Raw genomic sequence first — 14,875 nt, forward strand, 5'->3', positions numbered from 1 at the left:
CAACGGTGCAGAGCAGATGATGTAGTGGATACCGTTTTAGATTAGCACGCAGGAGGTCGAGGATTCGATTCTGGCTCGAGACTTATTTGTATTTATTAGTTAAAAGCAGCCTGCGTGGTATGGTATCTGGCGTCTGACTCGTCACACAGAGATTACAGTGGGTTTTCTACAAAATATTTGCAGTATCTACTACGAACACCGAAGTGGAAGTACAACCGTTCCCGTTGGTTAGCTTTTAAATTATTCTTTTACACGTCGTGGACACGAACTGTTTTCTGTGAATCCTCCCCAATGCTCCCATCGAAATTATTTGTAAAGCACGGTGTCAGCCCTACTGGTGACGTAAAGCCCTGACCAAATATAATGTACCTGAACGTGGCAAGAATAATACACTGAAGAGCCAAACAAACTGGTACACCTACCTAATATAGTGTACGGTCTCCGAGAGCACGTATAAGTGCCGAAAAATGACGTGGCATAGACTCGACTAATGCCTGAAACCGTGTTGGAGGGAAATGACGCTATTAATCATGCAAGGCTGTCCATAAATCCGTAAGAGTTCGAAAGGGTGGGTCTCTCTTCTAAACAGCACATTTCAAGGCATCCCCGATATGCTCAATAATGTTTGTGTATGGAGAGTTTGGTAGCCAGCGGAAGTGTTTAAACTCAGAAGAGCGTTCCTGGAACCACTCTGTAGCAATTCTCGACGTGTGGGGTGTCGCATTGTTCCCCAAGTATTGCCCGAGTCCGTCAGAACATACAATTGACATGAATGGAGGCAGGTAATGAGTCAGAATGCTTAAATACATGTCACCTGACAGATTCGTATCTGGGCGTATCAGGAGTCCCATATCATTCCAACTGCTGACATGCAGGATCCACCGATTCATGAGGTTGTCTCAATACCAGTACACGTCCATCAGCTCAAACCAATTTGAAACGAGACTCGTCCGATCAACATGTTTCCAGTCATCAATAGTCTAATGTCGGTGTTGACGGGCCCAGGCGAACCGTAACCCTTCCTATCGTGCAGTCATCAACGGTACACGAGTGGGCCATCGGCTTCGAAACCGCATATCGATGATGTTTTGCACGCTGACACTTGTTGATGCCCTAGCATTGAAAATCTACAGTAATTTGCGGAAGGGTTGCACTTCTGTCACGTTGAACGATTCTCTTCAGTCGTCGTTGGTCCCATTCTTGAAGAATCTTTTTTGGCCGCAGCGATAGCGTAGATTTGATGTTTCCCCGATAAGTGATATTCGCGGTACCCTTGTGAAATTGTTGTACGGGAAAATCCCCACCTCTACCTCGCAGATTCTGTCTCACTCGTGCGCCAACCATAACAGCACGTTCAAATTTGATTAAACCTTGATAACGTGCCTTTGTAGCAGCAGTAATCTATCTAACTGCGGCAGACACTTGTTGGCGTTGACGACCACAACGCCGTATCTGCCTGTTTACATATCTCTGTGTTTGAATATGTATACCTATACCAGTTTCTTAGGCGTTTCTGTGTAGTTGGTATTAATCCTTGGAACCATTGGGAGGAAGAGGGGGTGGGGGGTTTCACATTAAAAACAAAGTTTGGAATCTAGTACATGCAGTGATGCGAAACATTTCGTGTCCAGGACGTGCAAAAGGTTTTCTTAAAATCGTTGGATGTGAGGTCCGTCAGTTATGCAAAACACAGTTTTTCAAGCACCCAAACTTGTTTCAGCACCACTGTGCCATCATCAGTGGGTTTCCGTATTATTTAATCTGGAATGTGGACATTTTTACTAAATTATTAGAAAATTATGTCGATATTTAGTCCAAACAATAGTTTCTTTTCTTTTTGTTAATACCTTTGCACTTGCTCTCATGATTTTTCAGGACCACTTGTGTGTTATTTATTACAGATAGGTTTTTTAAGCTGACCAATGAAACCGATTGTATGTCCATTGCTGTGTTCATAGTATGTAACTGCAAATGTTCTGCAGAAGACCCACTGTATTTGCTGTATGACGATTAAGATGACAGAAACTGTACCACGCAGACTGTTTTTAGCATACAGAAACAAATTATCCCTGACTCACAATCGAACCCTCGACTTCGAGCATGGTAACCGAAAACGCTATCGACTGCACCAACTTCACAGTACTAATTTTTACTTTTAAATAGGTAATAACTATACCCGTGATTTCAGTGTTGGCAGATTAAATGAAATGTCGTGTGACGAGGGCCTCCCGTCGGGTAGACCGTTCGCCTGGTGCAAGTCTTTCGATTTGACGCCACTTCGGCGACTTGCACGTCGATGGGGATGAAATGATGATGATTAGGACAACACAACACCCAGTCCCTGAGCGGAGAAAATCTCCGACCCAGCCGGGAATCGAACCCGGGCCCTTTGAATTGACAGTCTGTCGCGCTTACCACTCAGCTACCGGGGGCGGACAGTGTTGGCAGATTGAAACTCTTTAACGTCTATTTATTGTCGGAAATACGCGCACGACAAAATTCCTTGACAGACATTTTGTGTTGCTAATATGTGAGGAATCGCACTGCAAAGTCCGAGTGCGTGAATTTTTCTTCACCGTGTTCATCACAATATTAAACACTTATCTCGAGAGTAATTAGCGAACATTTTTATGATATCCTACGCTGTGAAAAATGACTAATAGTCTGAGTTCGTAGAGTGTGCTTATTCATGCGACATAACAGACTCGTAATGTTCAAATGTAGTATCATACATAGGCATTCTTTCTCCAACGATCACCAACATGCATCCTGTCTTGACGTTGATGCGTTGTGCATATCAATGTAAATGTTTTATCGTATTTTGACTCACGAAAACTAACTCAGACGTCATGCCATCACGTCAACAATTAGTGTCCCCTCTCCCAAGCCTCTAGATTATTTAATTTCTGTAGTCGAAAAAACCGCGCTGATGGAAAAGATATCTTTAAACATCTATCTTCAGATATATGTGTTTCTGTATCTGACTGTAATGCTATTTACTTCCAAATATTCGATTCCCGGCGGAGCCAGGGATTTTCTCTGCCTCGTGATGGCTGGGTGTTGTGTGCTGTCCTTAGGTTAGTTAGGTTTAAGTAGTTCTAAGTTCTAGGGGACTGATGACCATAGATGTTAAGTCCCATAGTGCTCAGAGCCATTTGAACCCTTTAGAACTTCCAAATACACTGACTTGGCCAAAGTCATGGCTCATCTCCTAATATAGTGTCGCACATTCCTTTGCTCGGTGTAATGCAACAACATGACGTGGAATGGTCTCAAAAAGTCGTTGGACGTAACCTGCCGAAACACTGCATCATACTGGCTCTATAGCCGTCGGTAATTGCGGAAGTGTTACAGGTGTATGATTTTGTGCAAGTACTGACCTCCCAATTATTGTCCACAAATGTTCGATGGGATTTATAACAGACAATTTGAATCGCCAAATTATTCGCTCTAATTGTCCAAAATGTTTTTCAAACAAGTCACACACAATTGTGGCCCAGTGACATGGTGCAGTGTCATCCATAAAAATTCTATTGTTCTTCGGGCACATGAAGTACATGAATGGCTGCAAACGATCTCCAAGTGGCGGAACATTACCATTTCCAGTCAATGATCGGTTGGAGCGGGGGACCATCTTCATTGCATGTAAACACAGACCACACCATCATGGAGCCGTCACCAACTTAACAGTGCCTTATTGACAACTTGGGTCCATGGCTTCTTGGGGTCTGCGCCATACTCTAATCCTACCATGAGCTCTTCCCAAGTGAAATCGGAATCCATCTGACCGATCGTCCAGGGTTCAACCGAAATATCACGAGTCCAGGAGAGGCGCAGCAGACAACGTCCTCCTGTTATCAAAAACACTCGCGTCGGTTGTCCTCTGCTATTGCCCATTAACGCCAAATTTCACCGCACTGTCCTAACAGATATGTTTCTCCATTGCTTTCTGCGGTTATTTCAAGCAGCGTAGCGTTTCTGTTTTGACTGACAACTCTACTCAAACACTGATTCTCTGTCGTAAAGTGAAGACTGTCGGGCTCTGCGTTTTCCATGGTGAGGGGTAATACCTGCAATGTTCTATTCTTGGCGCACTCTAGACAATGTGTCTCGTAATATTGAATTCCCTAACGACTTTCGAAATAGAATGTCCCAAGCGTCTAGCTCCAACTATCATTCCGCGTTGAAAGTCTATTAATTCCAGTCGTGTAGCCATAATCACGTCGGAAACTTTTCCACATGAATCACCTGAGTAAAAATGAGAGTTCCACCAATGCACTGCCGTACCTTGTGTATGCGATACTGCCACCATCTGTACATATCTATAAACCATGAGTTTTGTCACCTCAGTGTAGAATTAATAATACAAAATCATCCTCTCTGTCTTGCTTAGGATTTTTTTTTCTGGTATAGAACTGTTTCAGTACGTGTTGGGTATACGCGTTCTTGTAGACCAGTAGCGGATACTTTAGTGAAATGGGTGAGCATAGTGAAGGTTGCGCTCTGAAATACGGAACTCACTTCACGCAGTTTGGTCAGTATCCACAGAAACACTACCGTATTTAAAACACACGTGTCTCTATTGGATTCTCCATGTCCTACAGTATCGGTTCGGCAGGGAGCATGCGCCAGCCGCGTATACTACCCGCGCTGCACACATCCAGGTGCTACGCAGTGCAGCGTCACATATTGTGCGTAAGGGGCGACTCTGCCGCTAGCCAAGCGCTCGCCATTGGCTAATAAATTTGACGTCGCCGTAAACCAGACCCGGCCGATAATAACTTGGCCTCTGGGCCAGGTGCTACACGGCAGCACACAACGCTGCCCGTGTTTGCGATGCGCAGCGTACGTTGATTAGGCGCTTCACATTAGCCACGTGGCCGTGCTGTGCGTGATTTGATACAGCGGAGACCGTCCTGTGCTCACAGTGTATCTACTCAATGCAGTTAATTACAGAAGGCCGTGTTGGTGCCGGCACGATATCATCACTATTGATTTACAGAAGATAAACATCCACATTCCTTGTTTAAGAGGTTACTTTGAATAATGTTGCACACTCTCATTGCTCCGAAATTTAACTTATTTGGTTACAGCCAATGGCATCCAGAAGCTCCAAGCTCCAGACTAGCGAATCCTCGTATGCAGGACATAGAATATTAGTTAAAGTACAACAGTTCTATTTGTGCAAATGCTTTTATTAGGCTACCAAGATTTCATTTCTATTTTTAAAAACAACAGCCTTCAGCTCACAGCGAAAGTTTGCCTTTTCCTTCTAGAGAATGACAAGAGGATCTCCGTTAACTATAGCCAATCAGAGTAGGAAGCCCAAAGTATTCTGTGTTTATATCCTGACAAAGGTTACATTTTACTTTTAAATTAAAAATAGCTGTTCACGAGATAATTGAAGGTAAATTGTGGAACTATGTAATTTACCGCAAGTATCAGAACTAATATTCATTTACAACAGATATTTTAATTTGGGATGTAGCGGCGGTAAACTGTGTACACTATATCTGTATCTGCAAATTGCAGATGCACTTATTTCAGTTACTATGATTCCTCTACCACATATACTCTACCCTGGTCAATCTAAGGCTGCTTTTGTGAGAATGTAGTAAGCACTGTGAATTACATGTATGATACGTTCATAGATTCTTTTTTGACATCATTTCCACGCCAAAAGTATTTTATGATCTTCAAGACAGAGCTAAGAATATGTGTGCATATAATAGATCTAACAAGATCCATTCAACGTGAAAACACGCAAACTGCTGGTTACAGATGGAACATTTTATACTCTGTATTTACTTGGCCACGTATTTGCCCTTATCACCAAAATTAACAATAGCTCCCAGGCTTGTTTTACAGCGTCAAGACTAATAAAAAGAAGAGCTTGAAAATTATTCATATCATTAATGTCGGGTCTCAAAACGTCTAGATAGCTGATTACCGTTATTGTGAAAGTTCATAAATGCTAAAGTTGCGCTTTTACTAAGAATTACTCATTTATCGGCAGATTTCTTCGCTGCTGATTTCCTTTAGTTCACGAATTTCTTCCTTGTAATCTGATTTTGCGTGTGCGTTTCCCATTATACTACTACTGAACAATTTCGGATGGTATGTGATAGACAACTGTATATTGCACTGTTTGCAATGTTACCAGAAAAGGACGGTGACCGTTAATGTCATGGTTTATTTTAGGGCGATATTATGGAGGAAAACGTCCTATTAAGTTATGTGAAGAACGAGGTATACAGAATATTGAGATATCGCTCTATTGCATCGGTGTTTTTGTGATCCACAGGAATGACCTTTTCGTTTCATTTTTCGTAGATGAAATCCTTTTGATAGTTTCGTGTCGAAATTGTTCCTTACACGATAGGAGACTAAGCTTCCCGTAACAGGAACGGCATACGTTAATCGCAGGCAGTATGGGAGGCATGTCAGCCTTGGCGACTGTATGAAGTCTTATTCGGACGAACTGCTTTATTTAATAAAGTGGTTCATTGGTTAATAACCTGCGAGTGGTTACTCCCTTAATGCTAATATGAAATTTTAAGGGGGGTGAAAACAGGGCGAATTCGATTATGGTTCAGTCACGAAACTAAGCTATATATGTTATTTCTCAAGTTAAAATCCATTTTTCGCAATTCATACTAATCGTACAGGGATGAATGAGGTGTCGCTAAAACTGTTTTTAGACGATTTTCGCCTAAAACAATTTGCAGAGATTTTTAACGTTAAAGAGACTTTTAACTGTCATAGGAAAAAAGAGCATCACGAATGTCTATCTTCATATCTAAATTTTACGAAGGTGAATTATTAATCACGAGTACGTGAGTCTCTTCCCATATTATATTATAACAAATACCATTTTGTTTGCTTTAAAGTACTTATTAACTGTATAGTTTCTGTCAGAGATACATAGATAATAACTGAGACACTGTGTTAGTCCATTATCACTACCCGTCGTACAAGCTGACTTTCCTAAATGAATAAACTTTCTGAAACAACAATATCCTGTAGAATGCTTACATTCATTAGATACGTGTTGCCTTCCGCCACATAAACATACACTAAAGAAAAACGCTATTCTCTATTTCATAAGAAACCTGAAAGTTAAACAGGGCTTAGTCAATAGCGTATGCGTAGTTGTGACGAAAGTCAATGAATATATTTTAATGCTCAGCTGATTGACAACGGAAAATCTGTCGTAACACCAAGGATACACTTAACAACGTATGATAGAAGCGTGCCTTTTCAACTGGCAGGGAGATAGTTCACTATTAAAACTGTATTTGCGTTCACCATAAACAGATCTCAGCGACAAATGCTCAAATGAACAGAACTGCATATACCAAATCCCGCAATTACTCCCGAACTGCTGTATGTGGCGCTTTCAAGGGTAACTAAGTCAGTTAACATACATACATACATACGCCAAGACCGTAGGATCCTACGCAGTGCCGTAGGGGACCGCACCGCCACTTCCCAGCAAATTAGGGACACTGTTGCTCCTGGGGTATCGGCGAGGACCACTCGCAACCGTCTCCATGAAGCTGGGCTACGGTCCCGCACACCGTTAGGCCGTCTTCCGCTCACGCCCCAACAACGTGCAGCCCGCCTCCAGTGGCGTCGCGACAGGCGTGAATGGAGGGACGAATGGAGACGTGTCGTCTTCAGCGATGAGAGTCGCTTCTGCCTTGGTGCCAATGATGGTCGTATGCGTGTTTGGCGCCGTGCAGGTGAGCGCCACAATCAGGACTGCATGCGACCGAGGCACACAGGGCCAACACCCGGCATTATGGTGTGGGGAGCGATCTCCTACACTGGCCGTACACCTCTGGTGATCGTCGAGGGGACACTGAATAGTGCACGGTACATCCAAACCGTCATCGAACCCATCGTTCTACCATTCCTAGACCGGCAAGGGAACTTGCTGTTTGAACAGGACAATGCACGTCCGCATGTATCCCGTGCCACCCAACGTGCTCTAGAAGGTGTAAGTCAACTACCCTGGCCAGCAAGATCTCCGGATCTGTCCCCCATAGAGCATGTTTTGGACTGGATGAAGCGTCGTCGCATGCGGTCTGCACGTCCAGCACGAACGCTGGTCCAACTGAGGCGCCAGGTGGAAATGGCATGGCAAGCCGTTCCACAGGACTACATCCAGCATCTCTAAGATCGTCTCCATGGGAGAATAGCAGCCTGCATTGCTGCGAAAGGTGGATATACACTGTACTAGTGCCGACATTGTGCATGCTCTGTTGCCTGTGTCTATGTGCCTGTGGTTCTGTCAGTGTGATCATGTGATGTATCTGACCCCAGGAATGTGTCAATAAAGTTTCCCCTTCCTGGGACAATGAATTCACGGTGTTCTTATTTCAATTTCCAGGAGTGTATATACAACTGTATGTTCGCCCCATTTTATCACGATGCTCAGGCTCACCAATCCTGATACCAACAACTTAAGTCGATTAAATTGAACGTCTTTGATAGGCTGTGACAGTGCTCCTCTAATAAATTTAAGATAGATGGTTCAGATCAGTGGCGGCTGCAGCGTAAGAGCACAACGGCACGTGTACACCTTAATTTGTGACACTTTGCCGATTTATTGAGTAGTGTTCTTTGAATGCTGTTAAAAGTAATGTACATGCGGTAATGTGAAATACGTGGAACTGCATCTACCGCGCTGTGGTACATACTGCTCTTCTGTACTCGGTGAAGCTTTGCAACAGGGTCGGCAGCACACCTCGAGTTGTGCACGTTTTAAGGAGCTTCTGCACATGATCAAATGGCGAGACGTAATTGCGTTACGGACCAAATACATACGGAATTGATAAACAATCGAAACGGTTCACGGGGTGCACAGCTAGCCCTTACAAGTAAACTAACAGTTTACATCAATACCATCCGGTGGTAGCACACTGCAGCTGAGTTTTATCTTGGCATAAATCCTGCTAGGCGGTATCACAATCCACAGACACGTAATTCACTCACAATATAGTAAAATTATATCAGGCATCAGTATAGTTTACAACGACACTGTTACAAAACCTACTTTGTCGGATTCTGATTGAAGTATAGTACATTACGTTTGAGTCACTGATAACCATAAAGCGAATCATCGTCGACTGAGAGATTATAGAATTCGCTCATCCTTCTGATACTGTGCCGGGACCAGGTTTATCTGCACTGTAGGTCCACATTGTACGTATATCTGGATATTCACGAAAAGCTGTCTCACAGTTTTCTCTGAAATTCACTTAAATGTGGGGGTCGAAGAGGGTGTGTTTTGGCTCTTACGGCTCTCAGCACCTCGTTTGTATTCTAGTCAAGTGATCTTGTTGGTACGAGTAGATAGTACCACTTGAAATTAATCATTTCCGTAAGCGGCAGCTTGTATTTGGAGCTGGTTGTCTACTGTGTTGGAATTGGCTTTCCTGTGGAGTGTGAACATGAACTCTCTTAAACTTTATTAAGTGGTAGCAGAATTCAAAATTACCAGCAAAAGTTAGCCGCAAAGTAATTAGGGCATTCCAGACCAGATTTGCTGTCTGAGAAAGTGACGAAATCAAATACGCGCGTCTACAAGCGAACATTTAACAAAGGCGTGTATAATAAGAGTAAGTTGTTGTGTGGGTGCAACGTGAGAATGCATGATTTTCAGCACCGAAGTTAATTCGTTAACTAATGCATGAATTAGGGATCTTGTACATTGGACAGAAAAAATTAAAACGCACGAAAACTTAAACTTACACAAAAATGCGAGACGGCAAGTAGCGAAAGCATTATTTCGTTCTTGCCATAAACTGCACTTAATTACGTACAAAACAATAAAATTCCACAAAAACAGTTCTTTATTTTTTCAGAGAAATTATGCATATTTATTATTATTTCTGTTATTATTATTATTATTATTATTATTATTATTATTATTATTACTGTTGTTGCTGTTATTGACAGCGGCTGAATTTTTATAGATATGTTGGTAAGCGTAACTGATATACAGCAGATGCTATTAATTTCGCACTCTTACATTTACCTGAATTTGAAAATCTGTGAAAAACCAGAACTTATACCCAACGAGCCACATTGGTTCCGACTAACTGCCACAACTCATGGTCACGAACCCTTCGTTTGGCATGTTGTGCAGTTGAAAAGAACTTCTTTATATAAAGGAAACAGGGCTACATCGCTTGCTGAAGTAGTTTTTCAGAAAACATTTTACTTTTTGCGTAAAAAATTAGGAAACACAGATTTTGGATTTGCATTTTTTTTTCGCTATGCATCGTTCTCAGATAACTACAGGGAAACTATGTATCAAATATATTTGATTTGCCCTCGTCTTGCAATTTCATTACGAAGGGGATATCTTTTCAATATTTGTCATACTTATTACGATATTTCTAAGTTACGTGACACACTACCAGTTGGTACTAGAGTATGTTGAGAATTATGAGTGCGAAGTGCAGTCGCTAGTCCGAGGAAAGCAGAAATTGGCGGACCCGTAATGCCGTTTTTCGAGATGCATCCCAGATATTTTTCTAGTATCCTTTTGAAATCTTCTGTAGTGTGCCACAAGGTATTTCTGAATCCCATTCGGTCCTCCATTTTTAAGCTGTCAATAATATTGTGCTCATGTCTGTTTCCTTTTGTAAGAGGCTCATGGCTCGACCAACTGCTGCTACTTTTCGGTTTGTGCATTTTAGGTTACACATTGCTGTGTACAAAATGTAGCTAACATATCGAAATACTCACTTCACGATTGTATAAGAGTTACATCTCTTTCTCGCTAGTGGAGATTTGTTTACCAGTCTTATGTTCTCAACAAAATAATGCCTGAATGCATTAATACAAGCCTGTGCTGCGCGTTGTACACCAAACACGTCGGCAGGTCAAAGGAGATGGCGGTTTCACATGCACTAAGTTTATATGGGGCTACACCGTGCTGCGCATAGTCACTTCATTTGGAGTTGATCCACGTATTTAAAGAAAAAGAGGAAAATGCCTTTATCAGTGCGTATCACCCGTAGCAAACAGTAGGGCAATGCACAGCTTAAATCGTCTTTTTAAGGAACTGTTTGGTGATAAGAATGGCAGGTAAAAAAATTTTATCGTTCGAAGCACATTAACATCTACTGTACCTGAGCCATAAATAATTGATAGAAATTTTACAGCTGCAAGAGAGTTGAAAATTCCTATTTCGAGTAGTGTTCAGAACGGCCTGCTACTATTCTCCTACAGGCACTAGTTTCAGGATACAATGACACGCACTCATTTGGGTTGCAGTTACGATGTATCTCTGTACCAATGAGTCGCAGAATTCCATCCCGCCGGCCGGTGTGGCGGAGCGATAGTAGACGCTTCAGTCTGCAACCTCGCGACCGCTACGGTCGCAGGTTCGAATCCTGCCTGGGGCATGGATGTGTGTGATGTCCTTAGGTTAGTTAGATTTAAGTAGTTCTAAGTTTTAGGGGACTGATGACCTCAGATGTTACGTCCCATAGTACTCAGAGTCATTTGAAGCATTTTAGAATTCCGTCCCGGTGCGTACAACCTGTCCTTGTGTCTTCGGATGTAAACATTGAGCAGCTACCTTGCCCATGTCTCCTATGCCACATAATACACTACTGGATATTAAACTTGCTACACCACGAAGATGACTTGCTACACACGCGAAATTTAACAGACAGGAAGAAGATGCTGTGATGTGCGACACCTACAACGTGCTGATATGAGGAAAGTTTCCAACCGATTTCTCATACACAAACAGCAGTTGAACGGCGTTGCCTGGTGAAACGTTGTTGTGATGCCTCGTGTAAGGAGGAGAAATGCGTACTATCACATTTCCGACTTTGATAGTGGTCGGATTGTAGCCCATCGCGATTGCGGTTTATCGTATCGCGACATTGCTGCTCGCTTTGGTCGAGATCCAATAACTGTTAACAGAATATCGAATCGGTGGGTTCAGGAGGGTAATACGGAACGCCGTGCTGGATCCCAACGGCTTCGTATCACTATCAGTCGACATGACAGGCATCTTATCCGCATGGCTGTAACGGATCGTGCAGCCACGTCTCGATCCCAGAGTCAACAGATAGGGACGTTTGCAAGACAGCCGGCCCGGGTGGCCAAGCGGTTCTAGGCGCTACAGTCCCATAGTGCTCAGAGCCATTTGCACCATTTGTTTGCAAAACTACATCTATCTGCACGAACAGTTCTACGACGTTTTCAGCAGCTGCATCACTGACAGGAGCGCCTGCGATGGTGTACCCAACGACGAACCTGGGTGCACGAATGGCAAAACGACATTTTTTCGGGTGAATCCAGGTTCTGTTTACAGCGTCATGATGCTCGCATCCGTGTTTGTCGACATCGCGGTGAACGCATATTGGAAGCGTGTATTCGTCGTCGCCATACTGGCGTATCACCCGGCGTGATGGTATGTGGTGCCGTTGGTTACACGTCTCGGTCACCTCTTGTTCGCATTGACGGCACTTTGAACAGTGGACCTTACACTTCGTAAGTGTTACGACACGCGGCTCTACCCTTCATTCGATACCTGCGAAACCCTACATTTCAGCAGGATAATGCACGACCTAATGTTGCAGGTCCTCTACGGGCCTTTCTGGATACAAAAAATGTTCGATTGCTGCCCTGGCCAGCGCATTGTCCAGATCTCTCACCAACTGAAAACGTCTGGTCAATGGTGGGCGAGCAACTGGCTCGCCACAATACGCTAGTCACTACTCTTCATGAACTGTGGTATCGTGTTGAAGCTGCATCGGCAGCTGTACCTGTAGACGCCACCCAAGCTCTATTTCGCTCAATGCCCAGGTGCATCAAGGCTGTTGATCTGGGTACTGATTTCTCAGTATCTATACACCCAAAATGCGTGAAAATGGAAGCACATGTCAGTTCTAGAATAATATATTTGTCCAATGAGTACCCGTTTCTCATCTGCATTTCTTCTTGATGTAGCAGTTTTAATGACCAGTAGTGTACATAGCATCCACGTGAAGCTTACGATGAAAAATTTATAACAGTGCTGTAGCGAGGATTTAAAATTCACATCCACATGAGAGTAAATAAATGGTGAACAACTGTAAATACACTTACAGAAAAAAAATCGGAGTACCAAGAAGGGGTTGTGCGACGTAAAGGAAAACTGATAGGCAAATTTCCACAGCTGAGACACGATGTCCATTCAAATTTCGTACCTGTTTTAAATATCTCAGTTTTGTTTTAAATACATACAGTAATGGTCGTGAGAGTTAATAGCTCTTGGCATTGTGTGTGGTGAACTGACGTTAGTCAAGAATGTCTTTAAGGCAACGACATTATCAACACCTCACTGAGTTTCAGCAATGTGTAATAGGGCTAATAGAAGCTGAATGTTCCTACTGCGAAACTGCTCAAACACTTGGCAGGAATGTAACAATTGTACATGATTGCTGATAGTGGTTGTTGCGAGAATGTATAGCCTCAAGAAGAAGACCAGGGCCCCGAACGGCCACATGCCACTACCGAGTGGGAAGATAATCGTGTTTGGCATATGGCCCTGGCGCATCGCATCGCACTGCATCTACAACAGCAATTTGAGCAGCAGTTGGTACCATAGTGACACACAACGAAATGCTACAAATCGGTTACTTAAAGCACTGCTCCGAGAAGAACGCCCTCAAGCAAGGATGGTCAAGATTTCTACTCGCGGGCCATGCCCGGGTCCGAGTGTCAAAGCGATCAGAATCGCTTCACAGATAGGGAAAAAGTGGAAAACAGCGATTGCGCCGCATTTAAATGGCAGTACAGTCGTACTAAATATGACTTAGTTATATATTTCACATTTATCAACAACATATATCACAAACAAACAAAATATTTGTTATTAATTAATTATTTTTGGTGATCTGAATACACAGTAAAATTTTTATCTAGTACAAACTGCCAACACGCGGGCAGATGCAGACAATTTCATAGAGTTTCGCACTCAAGTTGTCACGTAATTGCGACTTATTTAGTTTCATAATCTAAAAAAAGATCTTTCACACAAATATGTCGATCGAAATATTGCAGCACTTTTTCAACGTCATTATGGAGATTTAGAAAATCTAGCTGAGGAAAGCAGTGTAGACATCCTGGACAGTTTTAACGTAAAAACATTTGTAATTAAAACTGGAATCACCTTGCAAGTAAATCAGTCACATCTGCACATGCAGAGGGGTGATTTCAACTGAAACGGCAAACGGTCTCGAAAACAGCTCGAAAAGAGAGGTGACTGACAGTGTGTTAAAAACCTTTATAAAACGAATGTTGTAATTTTTGCTTGGCCACAATAAATACTTCAAGCCTCTTGACTTCTTTAACATCAGTGAGCCTAGGGAGCTGGATAGTCTTTTCATAATGTGTCCTTTCTACAACAGATATCCTTTTTAGATGGATTCACATGAAATAAGAAAGAACTTATCTCACAATGTCTTTCTGTGGGCAATACGCAGTCGATTCCACTTAAAATGCCTAGGCTGCAGTCCAATCCGTATGTTGTATTTTCGTTCCTGGACTCCATACTCCTCGTTCACTTCCACTGAAAACTGTCATAAATGAAAATGGAATAATGGAATAATGGATGCGACTTCAAAATTATTCTGTTCGTACCATCAACTGCTCCATGCGTTCAAATTTACCACAGAATTCTTCTTGATGGACAGGACAATCTGTTCTGTCGATCGTTGTAATGTTTTGCCCTTTTATTGTCATCTAAAAGTTTAAATTCTTTCTGCATTGAACTATGTCGTCTCGTAGAAAATGAGCAGTACCCGTTGAAATGAACCTGTGAATGTCATTCATACTTTAAATTTTGTTTTATTAATTA

The sequence above is a fragment of the Schistocerca gregaria genome, chromosome 5 (genome assembly GCF_023897955.1).
Source record: "Schistocerca gregaria isolate iqSchGreg1 chromosome 5, iqSchGreg1.2, whole genome shotgun sequence".
In the NCBI taxonomy this organism is placed as follows: domain Eukaryota; kingdom Metazoa; phylum Arthropoda; class Insecta; order Orthoptera; family Acrididae; genus Schistocerca; species Schistocerca gregaria.